Genomic DNA, 18,689 nt, shown 5'->3' with positions numbered 1-18,689 from the left:
TAGCTAGACTCCGTCTCAAAAAAAAAAAAAAATAGTGTTCTATGGAGAGGAATTTGGGGCAGTGACTGCTCAAAGATAAACAGGTTTCTTTACTGCAAGATGTCTAAGAAGTCCTATTATTATAATTTATTATAGTAAACTGTGATTCTCAAAAAGGGAGATAACTTGTGTAGCAAGTAACATTTATTTGACCATGAAAATATTTTTCTCTTGGAGATACTATTGATATTTCATCATAATCAAAGACACAAACACAACAAAATACTAGTGCTCTGAAAAAAAGGAATTTGGGCAATGCTGCTCTAGGCATACTCTGCACATAACATGTATTTTTGTATAAGCAGTCTTCAACTTCCATGAATCCACCATTCAAATATTCCACATGTTCATGTGTAATAAATGTTCTCTTTAAGCTGCCTTTCACATATAAGATTCTGACTTTTTTATATCAGTTGTCAGTCAAATATTGTGTCCAGTTTGGGAAGCCTTACTATCTTTGTTGACAATGGGAAATCATTTGAATATTTTATTATGTTTTGAGCTTTTTAGATAAAAATGGGTGGGAAGTGGAGAAACTTAAAGCGCTTATACTAATGGAAAAATGTGTAAGTCTCACAAGTTCCACAGAGTTGGCATAAATATGGAAATGTTATATGGCAAAGGATGTGAATCTTTAGTCAGTTAACTAATTGAATAAAAGGGAAAAATACTGTAAATAATACTATTATGATGTTATTGAAAATTGTATATGAAAACTAGGTATAAGTGGAGAGTTTATCATTGCTTAGCTCTGGGAAATTTGTCCACCCTGTGGTATTAAGTCCTGTCTGTTCTCAGCCCATCTTCAACTAACAATACAGCATGATAATCCAACTCCTGCAGGCACTCCAAATCTCTTCTGTTAACCAATGAACCCCATTCAGGCAGGATATTCATTCTCCTGTGACAGCTCAGTGCATTTGGGGGTACAATATTATCAGGAATTAGCTTTCTCTTTCTTCTCTGCTCATGAAGAGGTAAATAGGCCTAATTGGCTATTTAAACTTTTGTTCTCTTTCGTATTTGGGCTTTTTCTATCTCCTCACAACTCTCATGCTTGGGAGGAGTCCAACTATATATTGGGAACATGTTTCTCTCTTTATTTCTGTTAACTCCTTCCCTTGACTTACCTCTGATTCTTATTTCCCTCACTTTGCATCAAACTGCTGCAACTGCTACAGTTGCCTAGCAGTCTAACCTGAATCGAAACTGCTTACCCCTAATCTTGAGTACTGTTGCTTGCCACACATCCAAAGCCACAAGGCCTAATCCCACACCCAAGCTCAGATATACTGCTCTTTCTTTCCTCTTATTGATTCCTTTCTTCTTTGGATTATTTATTTAAATTATGATATCACCTACTCTGATTTATTTAAAATTTTCAGCTTAATATAATGAAAATTTAAAATAATTTGATTGCTTGTTACCTTATGGTTATATTTGGAAAAACAAGCAAATGGGCATAGCAGTGATTCCAAAATTGGTATAGAGAGGTTAGGGTACAGAGAAACACATCAGACTCACTTGAGAAGAATGGGGTTTTTCTATTTCCCCCAATTCTCGTGCACCTATAGAGGCCCTATACCACCGTGTCCTCATTCTTTCCCCCATGCATGCAAATCACTGCCTACTGAGCATGTATATTAGGCCATTCTCATGCTTTTATGAAGAAATAGCCGATACTGGGTAATTTACCAGGGAAAGAGGTTTGATTGACTCGCAGTTCTGCATGGCTGGGGAGGCCTCTGGAAACTTAGAATCATGGTGAAAAGGGAAGCAAACACGTCCTTTAACTTTCTCATATCATAAGCAGGCTTAGTCACGCTTAGCATGGTTTCTAGTTCTCTGCTTCTTCCCAGGTTTTTAATGTGGTTGATGCAGATATCTGCCTTATACAAGTGCCTCCTGGTAACCATTTCCCTCTGAAACAGGTACAACCTCATTGACTCACCCCACTGATGCTCCAACCCTACATGAACTGTGTAGGTATGCCACAATGACCACTTGTCAGTCACAGTGTGAATGCATGGAACTTGTGTCAGCTCTCTCTAAATCCACCAATTAGAACTCTTCATGGGAACCCTGCCTGGGTAACAGCCTGAACCAACAAAGGCTTTGACCCATATGTTCCTTGCTATTTCTTTCATTTTCCTCACTGGTTGAACATACATGTCCTGAACAGCTCTCCCATTTCTATTGGCTTTGTGAGGCATGCTATCCTCTTCTCTCTGGGTTTTGTAAGTAATACAATGCTTCTGTTACTTCATGCGTTTTGTTAAGTTGCGTCCTCTATGTTTCACTTTCCCAGCATACCCAAATCTATCTTATTTTCCAGTCAAGGCTCTCCTAGAGAGTGGCTATCTTGACAGGAATAAATCAAACACAAGTTAGAAAAGAGACGCAAGTCCATCTTCCAGTATAAGCAAGTTTCCGGTGAAAGGGACATACCTGGTAATTGGCCAGACACTTTAGGCATTAGGCCACGAGCCAGGATGAAGAAGTATCCAGGGACAGGAATGCTGTAACTATCCATGACTAAATCCCCTAGCATCTAGTCAAGACAGGGATAGAGTTTATAGCCACTGTCCTGAAAAAGATCTCAAGACCAAATTAGAAGAAAATATAGCAAGAACCATTGGCCAGTAACTTGTAAAAAATTCAGAATGAGTATAGACTTTACAATATTATTGAAATTTATATTACTCACTGATACTACTGTGAACAATATATGGTAGGTTATTAAAATAAGTAGAATACACCAATTCTTATTTATAATTCACTGTCTAGTTGGAAAGATGAGATAATACAAAGCTTTAAATACTAATTCATTATTTGCCTAAAGTATATAGTTATGCCTTTTTAATCTTTTTTCTCTCTATTTGTAATTAACAATAAAATACAATAAACAATGTATTTAAAGTTCTAATTTTACCTAAACCAGTTTCATGCTAATAATGAGCAAGACGAAATCAATTAGAAATGTGCTATGATTAAGCAGGTGAGGTGAGGTTTTCTTACAGTGAGGACACCATGGAAGATGAGAGAGACACACATATCCCCGGTAGAAGGCAAGCTTAGTAATGGAATTTGACCATGCAAAACTTGTTGAAATAAATCCCAATAGGACATCGAATGCCACATTATAATATCTTTACTGAAACCTCTGCCATCCCATTGCTGGATTAACTTTTCCTTCGTTGCTTCCTTTCTTCCTTCTTTTCTTCTCTCATTTCTTCCTTCATTCCTGTCTTGTTTTCTTTTTCTTCCTCCAAATTCCTGTCTTAATAAGGACTTGTTTATTTTGAGAAAAAAAGTCTCAAACATCAGGCTGTTTACAAAAATAACCCACAGTATCAACTTTAAAAAGCAAATCTTAAGACTATTACACTAATCATCTCTCTAGAGGATACGTTTGACATGCCAAAACTTATTTACAAAAACACATTGTTACATTTGTGTTGAACAACCCCACACAGCACTCTTATATAGGGTATAACACAAATACCTCTAATTCAATGATGCCTTCTGGGATTACTCAACCAAATAAGATTGCCTTTGCAGTTAAGAAAGCAACTACTGAACTCACATATGAATGGAAAGAACTGTACTGAATGCATAACAAGAGATCATGTTGGAGACTGTTGATTAAAAATTAAACTGTACATCCTTTTTATTAAGTTATAAAGAGGTACCCAAAATGAAAGCAAAAATTGCATGTTAAGACAACATAATTATTAGGAGAATCAAAGGAAGTGAGAATGGGACTAGGCACAAGGAAATATGAACTAATGAACATGGAAAGGATGAGGGTAGGAAGAACAGTGAGCATGTGCTGAAGACACTAGGAGAAAAGGTCTGATGAAAAGTTTGATCTTAGACAAGCACCTAGGTGAAGAAATAATGGGATTAGATTTCTAAATCATACTATGGGCTTGAGAGTCATCTTCAGTATTGGCGCTTTCTCTGTCATCCTCTCCTTCCTTAGCCTCTTTTTCATATTTGATCGACTCCAGCTGATCGTCACCCATCTTCATTATTGTCATCATCCAGTAGTTTCCTCTCTTAGCTCAGTCATCTGCATACCCCTTGTAGTGTAGTTGTTTTACAACAGCCCTTGGTAGTGTTAATTCTCTAGCACTTCCAATCCTCCCTGAGAGTGGACTGAGCATGAAAGTTTAGTGAAGTCAGAATACATAGGCACTTGAGGAAGCTGTCTGTGTGCATAGGGCCTATCTGCAACAGTGAAAAGTGAACTCAGGCTGAGGACAAATAGGACAGAGCATCAGCAGGCTCTTCTCTATGTCCCTATGGTTAATTTTTATCCTCTTTTTGCCCATTCTCAGTAAATGGATAAAGAACCAACATCTATGCATTTGATTAAGTCTCAAATCTGGGAGTCCTGCATTATTCCTCGTTTTCTCTCTAACTCTATAGGGAAGCAATAACCAAGTATTACCAGTTCTACCTCCTAAGTATTCTGAATCCATTAATATCTTTCCAACTTTGCTAGTCTACCCTAGTCTAGGCCATCATCTCTCACTGAGATTATTGCAGTCTAACTGGAATACTTACCTCTAGTATTGCCTCCTTCTGGTTTGTGTTTCACATTGCAGCTCTACAAATCTTCCTGAAATGTAAATTTGATAATATAAGTCCATGATTCATATATGATTTTCCATTACATGGGTATATATGACTTGGTATTTATTTGTTCCTTCTGCCTCATATCATACCCCTCTCAATTTTTAACATTACATCTATTGATACTAAACTATGTTTAATTCTTTACATATGCTGTATACTTTTTCTTGTATCTTGGCCCTTGCAAATGCTAGCCATGAATTTCAGGTTTTGCCAGGGACCACCCTTTTCTGTTTAGAATTTCTCTGTCCCCCCTCACTATCAATATTAATATTTATTTAATAACTTTTTTGAGGATTTTATAAAATAATGAACTATACCTGACATGAAGAAAGGGCTCATTTAAAGTAGCTATTATTACTGTTGGTTTTGTTGTTGTTTTTGTTATTTAGTAAACCCCAGTCCAAGACATATTATTGCTTCAAATATTTGTTTTTCACTTGTTAAAGTGTGTCTGCCACACATTGGTTAACCTGAAAGTCAACAGTTAGATGGAAATTTGCATGTAGGGCATTTACTAAGTGTCCTATCAGGATCATTGCCATGAGGAAATAAAGGCAGCAGGACTGGACAGAGAGAGGAGATGGAGTGCCATGTAGTTGCAGCAAAAGTTTCACAGATCCTGTAGAGAGCTCTTGCATTAGAGTGGTCTAAATTGGGGCAAAGATGGTGACATTGAATACTCATTGGATATGAGTTGCCCCAGGCAGGGGTGTAATCTTCAGCAATGCTGTCCCCTTCTGTGATTGGCAAACAAAGAGAAGGACACAAATGATAACTGCCGGCCACCACTTCCAGCAACTAGGAGAATGAGTTTTTAATTTCTGAAAGAGGTGGCACATTCAAGGGTCAGGGTAATGGGAATCTGGGTAGTACACAACAGCGCCCCCTATAGTGCCCAACAGATTTCAGATTTTCTCTCCCCCAAGAAGCAGCCTTCTTAAATAAATAAGATTTCACACACACACACACACACACACACACACACACACACACACACACACACAGAGAAGAATTTAATAAAAACTAGAGCTATTTATTATCTTGGTGCAGCACACTTTACAAAAATGTGATGTTACCTTTTGGTTTTCACTAGTCTTTATGTCTTCTAAACTTTTCTCTAATGTACTTGTTTTGTCTGTGCAGAGAAAACAGTACAGTTAAATAGTTGACTTAGAATTAAAGTTCTACTGTGTGTAACACTCCACTTAGCACTGGGGAAAGTAGGAAAGAGTGAGGTTTTCAATTAACACAGAAGAAACAAAAATTCGATTTCTTTTTTAATATTTAAAGAGGTCTATTCTGAACCAAGTATGAGTGATCATGGCCTGAGGCACAGTCTCAAGGGGTCCTGAGAACACGGGGCCAAAGTGGTTGAGTTATAGCTTGGCTTTATACGTTTTAGGGAGACATAAGACATACATTTGCAGTCTGACTCAATGCAGTCATAGTGATGGTGGCCATAGGAGAGCTTGTGTCACGCCACACCAAGCTTTCATTGGTTTTATATGTTGTAAGAAGACATAATTCATTTCCCATTGTCACTAAGATACACAATTGGAAAATGATATTATCTTCAATAAATGGTGTTGGGAAAACAATATCCATGTGCACAGTAATAAAATTTGACCTTTTTCTTTCATCATACACAAAAATTAATGCATGTGAAGTTTACATTGGTTCAGACTCAAAAGATTAAACAATTCAAAGTGAGGGCTTACAGGTCATAGGCAGATTCAAACATTTTCTGATTGGCCATTAGTTGGAAAAATCCTATTTCTGAAACTATATGTTCACAATGGAAAATTCCTATGTGCATAGAACTCATTTTAGAAACTCACCCTAAGAATATTTAAACGTACAAAATTGATAAATCTGTTCACTTGAGACCATTATAAATATGTTGCTACTGACAAAATAGAGAGGTAATAACGAGTTAGAAACTCTAATATCTATATTATCACCAAGCAGAAAAAAGCATCTCAGTTACTTGGTGTTAGATGCTGCCAGTTCCAACCTCCATCTCGCTAATCAAGCTCTATAAAATTATTTTCTAATTAAAATGCTTCACATTTTGAATGATCAGAATTTCATTATTAGCATATGTGAGCCAAATAACTTTTGGCTCTGATATTTTTCAGCCTTTCTCAAGTTTAAGAATTCTAATTTTCAAATATTTAAATAATAAAGCTATTGTGAGAATATTAATATTATTTCTTGTCATTAACACAGAAAAGTATTATCACACACCATCAATAATTGTAAAGCTCAAGTTCTTTACATTTTGGTGAATCTAGATGATAAAATAACGTGGGGAGCAAGATGGCAGAATAGAAGGCTCTATCAATCATCCCCTGGCAAGGAAATCAATTTGACAACTATATACACAGGAAAAAAACACCTTCATAAAACCAAAAACCAGGTGAGCACTCATAGTACCTGGTTTTAACTTCATATTGCTGAAAAAGGCACTGAAAAGATGGAAAAACGGTCCTAAATTGCCTATACCACACCTCCTTTGCCCCCAGCAGTGGTGCACAGAGCATCTCTGGGGGCTTAGGAAGAGAAAACACAGGAATTGTGAGATATTAAACACAGTGTTGTTTTGTTAGAGCAGAAAGGAAAACTGGACCAAACTCAGCTGATGCCTACCCATGCAGGAAGCGTTTAAACCAGCGTTATCCAGGGGGAAATTGTCAGTTCCAGGGGTCTGAACTTGAGTTCCCTCAAGCCTCACAATTGAGGACTATAACACGCTCTGTCTCCAAGTAAGCTTGAAGGACAATCTAGGCCATAAAGACTGCAAATTTTAGATAAGTCTTAGTGCTGAACTGGGCCCAGAGACAGTAAACTAGGTTGGCAGGTGACATACTGTGATACTAGCTGGGACAGCCAAGGGGGTGCTGGCATCACTCTCCCCTCACCCCAGGCTGCACATCTCACAGCTCCAAAAGAGATCCCTTCATTTTGCATGAGGAGAGGAAAGGGGAGAGTGGAGAGGACTTGGTCTTGCATCTTGGATACCAGCTCAGCCCCAGAAGGATAGGGCACCTGTCAGAGTCATGAGGCCCCTGTTCCAGGCCCTAGCTCCCAGGTGATATTTCTAGATACACCCTAAGCCAGAAAGAAACCTACTGCCTTGAAGGAAAGGACCCAGTACTGGCAGCGATTATCACCTGCCAATTAAAGAGCCCTTGTGCCCTGAATAACCAGTAGGGATACCCAGGTAATATATTGAGGAGCTTGGGTGAGCCTGTGAGTCTTGGTGGCTCCAGGTGAGATTCAGCACATTACCAGCTGTGGTGGCTCTGGGGTAAAACTCCTTCTGCTTGAAGAAAGCAGAGGGAAAAGTAAAGGGGACTTTGTCTTGCAACTTAGGTACAACTAAGGCCACAATGGGGTAGAGCACCAAATGGGCTCCTGGGGTCCCTGATTCTTGGACTTGACTCTTAGATGTCATTTCTGGACCTGTCCCGAACTAGAGGGGAATCCACTGCCCTGAAAGGTGAGTCCCAGACCATGCGGCATTCACCACAAGCTGATTTGAGTCCTTGAAACTTAAGAGAACAATGCAAGTATTATGGCAGTGGTTCTCATGGCATGGGGTAATGGTGGCTGCCTTTGAGAAGAAAAGGGAAGTGTGGAAAGGACTGCATATTGCAGTTTTACTGATAGCTCAGTCATAGTACAATATAATACCAAGTAGATTTCTAAGGGTTTTGACTGTAGTCCCTGAATTACAGATATCATCTCTGGACCCACCCAGGGCCTGGGGCGTATCACCACCCTGAAGGGAAAGACACAGGCCTGGCTGACTTTGCCACAAGCTGACTGTTGAGTCCCAGGGCGTAAAGCGAATTTAAGCAGTAGCCAGGAAGTGGTTACAGCAGGCCTTCAGTGAGGCACAATGCCATGCTGGCTTCAGACCTCACTCAATGTGGTCATAGTGGTGGCCCCAGGGTGCTTGTGTCACTCCAACCCAAGCTTTCATTGGTCAGAAAAGAGAGAGAGAGAGACAGAGAGAGAGACGCTGTGTGTTTTTGTTTTGTTTTGTTTTGTTTTTTAAGTAAGAGAAGAGAACAAGAGTCTCTGCCTGGTAATCCAGATACTTTTCCTGGAAGTTGTCCAGGATGATCAAGGTGGTACCTTTATGAGTCTGCAAGAACCATAGTGTTATAGATACCCTCTGATTTGGGAAAAGAGAGGAAGGTGAGCATCAAACTTGCTTTGTATTCCAGAATGAGGCCTGCCTCAATAAATCTCAATTCTGGAAAGAACCTCAGAGTCCCAAACTCTAGGCCAGTACCCTTGGAAAGGGTCTTATTGCCAGACTGGATCCCACAGCCCCTGGCTTCAAGCCTGCTCCAGTGCTGGATGAGATTCCACAGACCTAGCTCCAGGATTGCCCCTGTGGAACCAGGCTGGCCCAATAGCCCCACAATATAGGCCAGTCCTCGCAGACCCAGCCTCCAAGCTGGACCCTAGGGACCAAGCCTACAGGCCATCACCCGTGTACCAAAACTCGAGCAGCAGACCCGCCTCTAGACCATGCCAGATGGCCAGCCCAGAATCTGTGGACTTGCTGACTAGTGAAGAGCTTTGCCAGACAAAGCCAGTCTAAAAATACTGGACTAAGTTTCTACTTCAAATGGACAGAGACCAATGCATGGCCACAAGGTTCAATAATAATCAGGGAACAATGACACCACCAATGGAACAAAATAAAGCACCAGTAAGTGATCCTAAAGAAATATATATTTATGAACCACCTGAAAAAAAAAAGAAAAGAATTTCTTTAATTTCTTTTGATTTCTTTAATTATTTTCTGATGTTCAGAAAACTTCAAGAAAATACACAGAAACAATTCAACAATATCAGGAAAACAACAGAAAATCAAAATTATAAATGTAATGGGGAGGTTGAAATTATTTAAAAAATCAAACAGGAATTATGGAGCTAAAATATAATACATACAATTAAAAATGCAATGGAGAGCATCAATTGCAGAATTGAGCAGGCATAAGAAAGAATTGGTGAAATTTGAGGAAAGACAGGTTATTTGAAAATATACAATCCAAGGAAGAAGCAGAAAGAAATGAAAATAAATGAAGGAAACATGGGAGAGCATTAAAAGAGCAAATGCTTGAGTTATAGGATTATATGGATTAATATTGTTATCATGGGTGTGGGTTCAATATTATGAGAGTGAATGGTTATAAAAGAAAGTTTAACCCTCTCTTTATCACTCACTCTCATGCTTTCTTGCACTTCTGCTTTCTGTCATGGGATGAAACAGCAAAAAGGCCAGCACCTTGATATTGAACTTCCCAGCCTCCAGAATTGTGAAAAATCAATTACTTTTTAAAATAAATTACCCAGTCTGTATTATTCTGCTATAGCAACAACAACAATAAAAATAGACTAAGATGGAGAATTCATATAGAGAAGTGGAGCTATTGCTATAACAAATACCTGAAAATATTGAAGTAGTTTTGGAACTTGATAATGGATAGAGGATAAAAGAATTAGGAGAAACAGGCTAAAAAAAAGACTAGATTGCCATAAATGGAGTATTCAAGGTAATTCTGGTGAGGGCTTAGAAAAGGAGAGTTGTAGAGAAAGTTTGAAACTTTTTAGTGATTACTTAAGTGGTCATGATCAGAATGTTGATTGAAATGAGCACATTAAAGGCCACTCTGATGAGGTCTCAGATGGAGAAGAGAAGTACTGGAAATGTGAGTAATGGACAATCTTGTTATAGAGTGGCAAATAATTTGGCTGAATTGTGTTTATGCCCTAGAGCTTTATAGAATAAAAATTTAAGAGTGATGAACTAGGATATCTGGCAGAAGAAATCTCTCAACAATATATTGAAGGAGCTACATAGCTACTTTTAATCTCACACAGTAAGATGTAAAAGAAATAAATAACCTAGAGTTTAAATTTATAATTAAAAGAGAAACAGAATGAAAACAGTTTGAAAACTTTCAGCCTGACCCTGTGAAGAATGAAAAAATGAGTTTGAGGAAGCAAACCAAAGATGAGCCAAGTGACCATTTCCTAAAAAGAAAAATACAGATATAAGGAATAATCAAGACAATTGGAGAAGGACCACAAAGGCATTTCAGAGGTCTTTGAGACTGCCCCTTTGTTCATAGATGAAAAGCTCTAGAAGGGCAGAGTGGTGTGGGGAGAGGGTCCTCAAGTGCCCTCCATGGGATTCCTTCCCACAGGTGCCTCAGGTCTGTGCTCTCTGCATTACAGCACAACACTTCTCAGCCACTCCAGGCTTGGCTCAAGCAGGTCCAGGTGTGTCTCAACCTACCAAATGAAGGATACAAGCCATAAACTTTGGTGGTGTCCATACAGTGTTAATTCTACATGTGTGGAGAATGCAAGAGCTGTGTGAGCATGGCTTCTTCAACCTAGATTTCAAAGAATGTTGTGAACAGCCTTGGGGTCCATGGGAGAGATTTCTCACAGTGGTAGCCACTGCAGAGAGCCCCCACTGGAGCAATACCTAGTGGAGCAGTGGGAGTAAGGAAACCTCCAAGACCATAGAACTGCAGGGCCACTAGCATGCAACTCCAGGCTGGAAAAGCTGCAGAAACAAAACTCCAACCTGTGTGAGCTTCTGGGTGGACTGAGCCCAGTAAAGTCATAGGGTGGGGTGTGCCTAAGGCCTTAGGAGCCCAATCCCTGCTTCACTGTACCCAAGATGTACAACATGGAGTCAAAGGAGAGAATTCTCCAGCTTGAAGACTTAATGTTGTTTTTCTTGTTAGTTTTCAGACTTGCTTGAAGCCTATTCTTTATTCTTGCCTTTTTCTCCTTTTGGAAATGAGAATGTCTATTCTATGTCTTTCCCGACATTGTATTTTGAAAGCATATAACTTATTTTTTAATTTAAAAAATGTTTTGGGTATGTAGTGGGTGTATATATTTAAAGGGTACCTCAGAAGTTTTGATACAAGCATACAATGTGTAATAATCACATCATGGAGAATTGCATACTCATTCCCTCAAGCACTTCTTTGTGTAACAAACAATCCAATTATGCTCTTTTAGTTATTTAAAATTGTACAATTAAATTATTGTTGACTACAGTAATCCTGTTGTGCTATAAAATAATAGGTCTTATTCATTATTTCTAATTAATTTTTTGTATACATTGACCATCCCCATTTCCCCCTTGCCCCTCGACTCACCTTCCTAGCCTCTGGTAACCATCTTTCTATTCTCTGTCTCCTTAAGTTCAATTGTTTTGATTTTTAGATCCCACAAATAACTGAGAACATGTGATGTTTGTCTTTCTGCACCTGGCTTATTTCACATAGCATAATGACCTCCAGTTCTATCCATGTTGTTGCAAATGCCTGAATCTCATTCTTAATTTAATGGCTGGATAGTACTCCATTGTATGTATGTACCACATTTCTTTATCCATTCATCTGTTGATGGACACGTACGTTGCTTCCAGTTTGGCTATTGCAAACATTGCTGCAAAAAACATGGCAGTGCAGATGTCTCTTCAATATACTGATTTCCTTTCTTTTGGGTATATACCCAGAAATGGGATTGCTGGATCATATGGTAGTTCTATTTTTATTTTTTTGATGAACCTCCAAACTGTACTCCACTGTAGTTGTACTAATTTATATTCCCACCAAGGTTGTATGAGGGTTCCCTTTTCTCCACATCCTTGCCAGCATTTGTTATAAGCATGTAACTTGCTAATTTCACAGGCTCACAGATGGAGAGGAATTTGCCTCAGGATTAATTAGGCCTCAAGTATCATCCATATCTGATTTACATCAGTGTCTGTCTGGACTTTTGACTTTTAAGTTGATGGTGGAGCCAGTTAAGATTTTGTGGACTATTGAGATGGAATGAATGTATTTTGTATGTGGGAAGACGTTAGTTTTGGGGAGTCAGGAGAAGAATGCTATGGTTTGCATTTCCCCTTCAAAACTCATGTTGAAATTTTATTGCCATTGTGACATTATTTAGAAGTGGGACTGATAAGAGATGATTATGCCATGAGAGCTTCATCCTCATGAATGCAGTAATGTCATTACCACTGGAGTGAGTTCTTTATCATGAAAATGGGTTGTTATAGAATCTAGTTTGGCCCTCTCTTGTTCACTCATTCCCACGCTCTCTTTCCCTTCAGCCTTCTACAATGGGATGATGCGGCATGAATGTTCTCACTGGATACCAGTGTAATGCTCTTGGACTTTTCAAACTTCACAACTGTGAGAAATGATTTTCTTTTCTTCATAAATTACCTAGCCTATGGTATTCTCTTATAGCCACACAAAAATGGACTAAGAAAAAACTTCAATAGATATCTATTATTTAAAGTTTTTAAGGCATATTTTCTGGTACAAATTGTGTTCTCTCTTGATGAATGTTTCATTTGAGCTTGAAAATAATGCATATTCTGATGTTGGATGGAGTATTTAAAATGTCAATTAGATTAAATTGATAAGCAGCGTATGTCCACTATATCCTTACTGCTTTTGTGTCTACTTCCTCTATCAATAACTGAATAGGTGGCGTTAAAACATTTAACTTTAAGAGTACATGTGCCCATTTCTCCTTAAAGTTTTATCAGGTTTTGCCTCATATATTTTGATGCTTCCTTAGGTGAATTTATGTTAAATATTGTTATTTTTTTGGGAAATTAATTCCTCGATCATTAACTTTACCTTCACGTTTGAAGAATAATTTATACTAAATATATTCTTTTCAGTTTGTAATTTTTTTCTTTCAAAACTAAATATTTCACTCAAAGCTTTTTTTTTTTTTTTTTTTTGCTTTCATAGTTTCTGAAATGAAGTCCAATGTCATTCTAATCCTTATTCCTCTGTAAGTAAGGTCCTTTTCTCCTCTAGTTTTCTTTAAATATTTTTAGTTGGCTTTGTTTTTCTGAAATTTAAATATGATGTGTCCAGGTGTGTTTATTGTTTGTTTAATTGCATTAGTGCTGCTTAGTGTCCTCTGAGCTTCCTTGCTGTGTGAATTGGTGTGTGGTTTTAATTTTCAAAAAGTTTTAGGCCATTATTACTTCAATAATTCTTCTATTTCATTCTTTTTTTCTTCTCCTTATTATAGTTTAATTATGTGTGATTTACACCTTTTGAAATGAACCCACTGTTTTAGGATATTCTGTTCCACTGGGATTTTTTGATTTTTTTTTCTTTCTGCATTTCGTTTTAGAAAATTTATATAGACATATATTCTAGCCCATTGATAATTTCCTCAGCTGGGTAGATCTACAAACAAGCATGTCAAAGGCATTTGTTTTTCTGTTACAATATCTTTTACTTTTAATATCGCCATTTGATTCTTTCTTAAAGTTTCCATTTTCCTGCTTATATTACCTGTTTTTGCATGCTGTACTTTTCTTTTACAGTACTTTATTAATGACAGTTATTTTAAATGTTCTGAATATTAATTTTTAATATTTGTGTCATATCTGAGTCTTGATATGATTATTACTTTGCCACCTCAGACTGTATTTTTGCTTGCCTTTTTGCATGTTTTGTATTTATTTGTTGAAAGCCAGACATGATGTTTCAGATAGTAGAAACAGAGCTAAATAAGCCTTTATGATGATGATTTATGATAATACTAGTATTATAATTTTGTTTAATGTTTCCCATAGCCATAGGTACCAGAGGTTTCAAATTCCTTTAGTGTTTTTGTTCTTGTCTGCTTTCTTTTTTTTTATTATTTTATTATTATTATACGTTAAGTTTTAGGCTTTCTTGACTGTGAAATTCTCTAACTGCCCCTCCTCATTGAGAATCTGTGTTTGGCAATGCATTCAGCTGTAATTTATTGTTGTTATACTGAAGCCTTATTGATGTGGTCATAAGATGTGGGAAAGAGGAAATGTTCTATAATCTTCCATTAATTCTTAGTGTTTTAATGGGCCTCTTTCTTAGGGTTGTGGTCTTCACAAGATTTTCTCCAATAGTATATCTCTCCCCTCCTCCACAATCTCCTATTTCATTCACTGGCTGAAGCACTTAAACCTATTTTCTTTACACCTTTACTCCTGTTGGCTATGTTATTTCACTCCATGAGGTGAAACAGAAACACTAGAGGAGGCTGGAGTAGAAGGAATGTTTTTCCCTAAACTAGGATAAGGGTCTGGCAAAGTATTTTCTCCTGTGATATAAAAGTTTGTTACGGAGAAGACTCTGAGCACATTTTTCAATGATTGTTTTTCCCCTTCCTCTACCAGAGCTACCATGAGATTTTCATTAGGAACTAGTGGGACTCCTGGAGTGGAAAGCCCACAAAAATGTAGATGTTCCCCTAACCTTGTGGTATCCGTGAATTTCTTAGTCTCCAGCTAGTTCACACGCAGCTTTTAGTGATTTATCAAAATTAATAAATTTCACTTTTTACCAGTTTATGCTCCCAGCAGCTTCTTCTTCTGGTAAGTAGATCTCTACCTTGTTTCTTTCCTTGAGCTTCTGTCTTCAGATTTCAGAATGATAGTTTCCCCTGGAACCTCAGTTTTCTGATGTATTCAGGAAAAGCCATTGATTTTTATTAGTCTTTCTTTTTATTGGGTTGATGAGAATACCAACTTCCAAGTTTATGTGTCATCATTGAAAATAAAACTCCAGGGTAAAAATTTGGATGCAAAAGCTTCTGTAGCAGCTGTTCATTTTCTTTCCTTTGCACTTACCACGTTCTAACTTGTATTATATTCACTTTCTACATATGCTACTGTTCTTGTCACTAAGCTCCAAGTGTGCATAATTTATTTCTAATCTTCGTATTTATTTCCTATAGTATTTAGTATAATGGCTTGCTAAGACAAGTCACTTCTTTAACATTTGCTTAATGAAATAAATTTAGAAGAGCATTTTATAAACTATAAAGTGATTTCAGGTAAATAATACCATTTAACATTAGAACTTTTGTGAAATAATTATTACCTTATTTCACTAATTAGAAAGCCGAGGTGAAGAAAAGCTAAGTGATTTGCTCAATATTACTTATTAACAGTCAGAAATTTAAAAGAAAACTTTTTTGAGTCAAAGTCCAATGTACTTTGTACTATACCTGAATTACCTTTCATTTGTATCCTAGTACTTTTTTATTCTGATAACATTACAATTGAGGAACACTGTGCTCATTATTTTGATGCCCGTTAATGGGTCTAGTCATCAACTTCATTTTTAAAATATTTTTTTAGAATGTATATAAAATTAAGTCTACACTTATTGAGGAATATTTATGAGTTTTGACCAATGCATAGAGTCACATAACCATTACTGTAATCAAAATATAGGAAAATTATATTAGTTTAAAATGATTACATCCATGCTAGCCCCTTGCAGTCAAACACTCTGCCCTCGAACTTTACTCCTGAAAAGCATTAAGAGGTACATATGCAGGTTTGTAATATAGGTCAATTGCATATCATAGGGGTTTGGTATACAGATTATTTCATCACCCAGTTAATATGCATGGCACCTGATAAGTAGTTTATCGATCCTCACCGACGTCCCCCCTCCACCCTCAAGTAGGCTCCAGTGTCTATTGTTCTCTTCATTGGGTCTATGTGTACACAATGTCTAGCTAACACTTATAAGTGAGAACATAAAATATATGGTTTTCTGTTCCTGAATTAGTTCTCTTAGGATAATGGTCTCCAGCTCCATCCATGTTGCTGCAAAAGATATTATTTCATTTTTTTATGGATGCATAATATTCTATGATATATAAATATATATAACATTTTCTTTATCCAATCTATAATTGAGGAGCATCTAGGTTGATTCCAAGTGTTTATTATGGTGAATGGTGCTGTAATAAACAGATGCATATGTTTTTATGGTAGAACAACTTATATTCCTTCGGGAGTATACACAAAAATGAGATTTCTAGGTCAAATTGAGAAATCACCATAGTGCTTTCCACAGTGACTAAACTAATTTACCTTCCCACCAGCAGTGTATAAGCATTACCTTTTCCCTATGGCCTCACCAGAATCTATTATTTCCTGTTTTGATTTTTTGATAATAGCCATTCTGACTGGTGTAAGATGGTACCTCATTGTGGTTTTAATTTGCATTTCTCTGGCAATTAGTGATATTGAGCTTTTTTTTCATATGCTTGCTGGATGCATGTATGTCTTCTTTAGAAAACTGTCTGTTGATATCCTTTACCCACTGTATTAGGCCGTTCTATTATTGCTATAAGGAAATACATGAGACAGGGTAATTTATATAGAAAGCTAACTTAATTGGCTTATGGTTCTACAGATTTTACAGAAAGAATGGTCTTGTCACCTGCTTGGCTTCTAGAGAGGTCTCAGGAAACATACAATTATGGAGGAAGGAGGCATGTAAGGTGACCAGAGCAGGAACAAGAGAAAGAGAGAGTGACAGAGAGGTAACAAACACTTTTAATGACCAGATCTCATGTGAACTCAGAGCAAGAATTCACTTATCAACAACAGAATGACACAAGTCATTTATGAGGGATCCACCCCTATGATCCAAACACCTCCCAACAGACCCCAACTCCAATATTGGGGATTACAATTTAACATGAGATTTGGATGGAGAAAAATATTCAAACTATTTCACCAACTTTTCAATGGAATTGTTTGATTTTTGCTTGTTAATTTATTAAAGTTTTCTATCGATTCTGGATATTAGGCTTTTGTTGTATGCAGTTTGCCAATATTTCCCCCCATTCTGTAAGTTGCCTATTTACTCTGTTGACATATTATTTTGCTGTGCAGAAGCTCTTTGATTTAATTAGGTCACAGCTGTAAATTTTTGTTTTTGTTGCAATTGCTTTTGGTGTCTTCATCAAGAAATCTTTCCCAGGGCCTGTATTCGGAATGGTATTTCCTAAGGTATTGCCATGGTTAATACTGTGTCAACTTGATTGGATTTAAGGTGCAAAGTATTGATCATGGGTGTGTCTGTGAGAGTGTTGCCAAAGGAGATTAACATTTGAGTCAGTGGGCTGGGAGAGGCAGACCCACCCTTAATCTGGGTGGGCACAAACTAATCAGCTGCCAGCACAGCTAGAATATAGAGCAAGCATAAAAATGTAAAAAGAGGAGACTGGCCAGGCCTGCCAGCCTACATCTTTCTCCCATGCTAGATGCTTCCTGCCCTCGAACATTGGACTCCAAGTTCTTCAGTTTTGGGACTCGGACTGGCTTTCCTTGCTGCTCAGCTTGGGACCTTGGAATTGTGAGAATTAGTACTTAAAAAACTCATATATATATGTGTGTGTGTGTGTGTGTGTGTGTGTGTGTATATATATGAGTATATATATCCTATTAGTTCTGTGCCTCTAGAGAACCCTGACTAATACTGATTTTGGTACCAAGAGGGATTCTAGAGGAACAGAATATTAAGGATTGAGTTCCTTCATTGGTTTTGGGGTTTCTGTAGTTGGCTGCTTAATATGTAGACCTCAAAATGCTAAGGACTCTACTTCTAATAGTATGGAGAACACAGATAATCCTTGGCATGAACTATTTAGAGTGTTATGAAAAATAGACGCATTTGACACTCCTAATGCACTACTCGGGAGAGGCAAGGAGTTTAGTGACTCTAAACATAATAACTTTGACCATATATGGAGAACCAAGGAATATAATGAAGCTGGTTGGTTGCTCCTAAGTTCAGTAGACAAAGTGATAAAAGAAAATGATGAACTCAGGGATGCTGTCTCCCGACTTCAGAAGCAGATACTGAGCCTCAAATCTGCTAAGGTTGCCCTGAGTGAGAATAGAGAAAGAGCTGAAATTGCGGTAAAACAGACACAAACTATTATCATGCAAGTGGCTGACCTGCAACGAAACGTGCATGCACAGAATCACCAGGTGTCTACTGTTAAAGTGAAGGCATTGATTGGAAAAGAATGGGACCCTGCAACTTGGAAAGGGGACATGTGGGAGGACCCTGATGAAGCTGGGGACACTGAATTTGTAAACTCTGCTGAAACTTTGTTGC

This window comes from Pan troglodytes, chromosome X (assembly GCF_028858775.2).
Source record: "Pan troglodytes isolate AG18354 chromosome X, NHGRI_mPanTro3-v2.0_pri, whole genome shotgun sequence".
Taxonomy (NCBI): domain Eukaryota; kingdom Metazoa; phylum Chordata; class Mammalia; order Primates; family Hominidae; genus Pan; species Pan troglodytes.
This window is presented reverse-complemented; position numbering follows the sequence as displayed.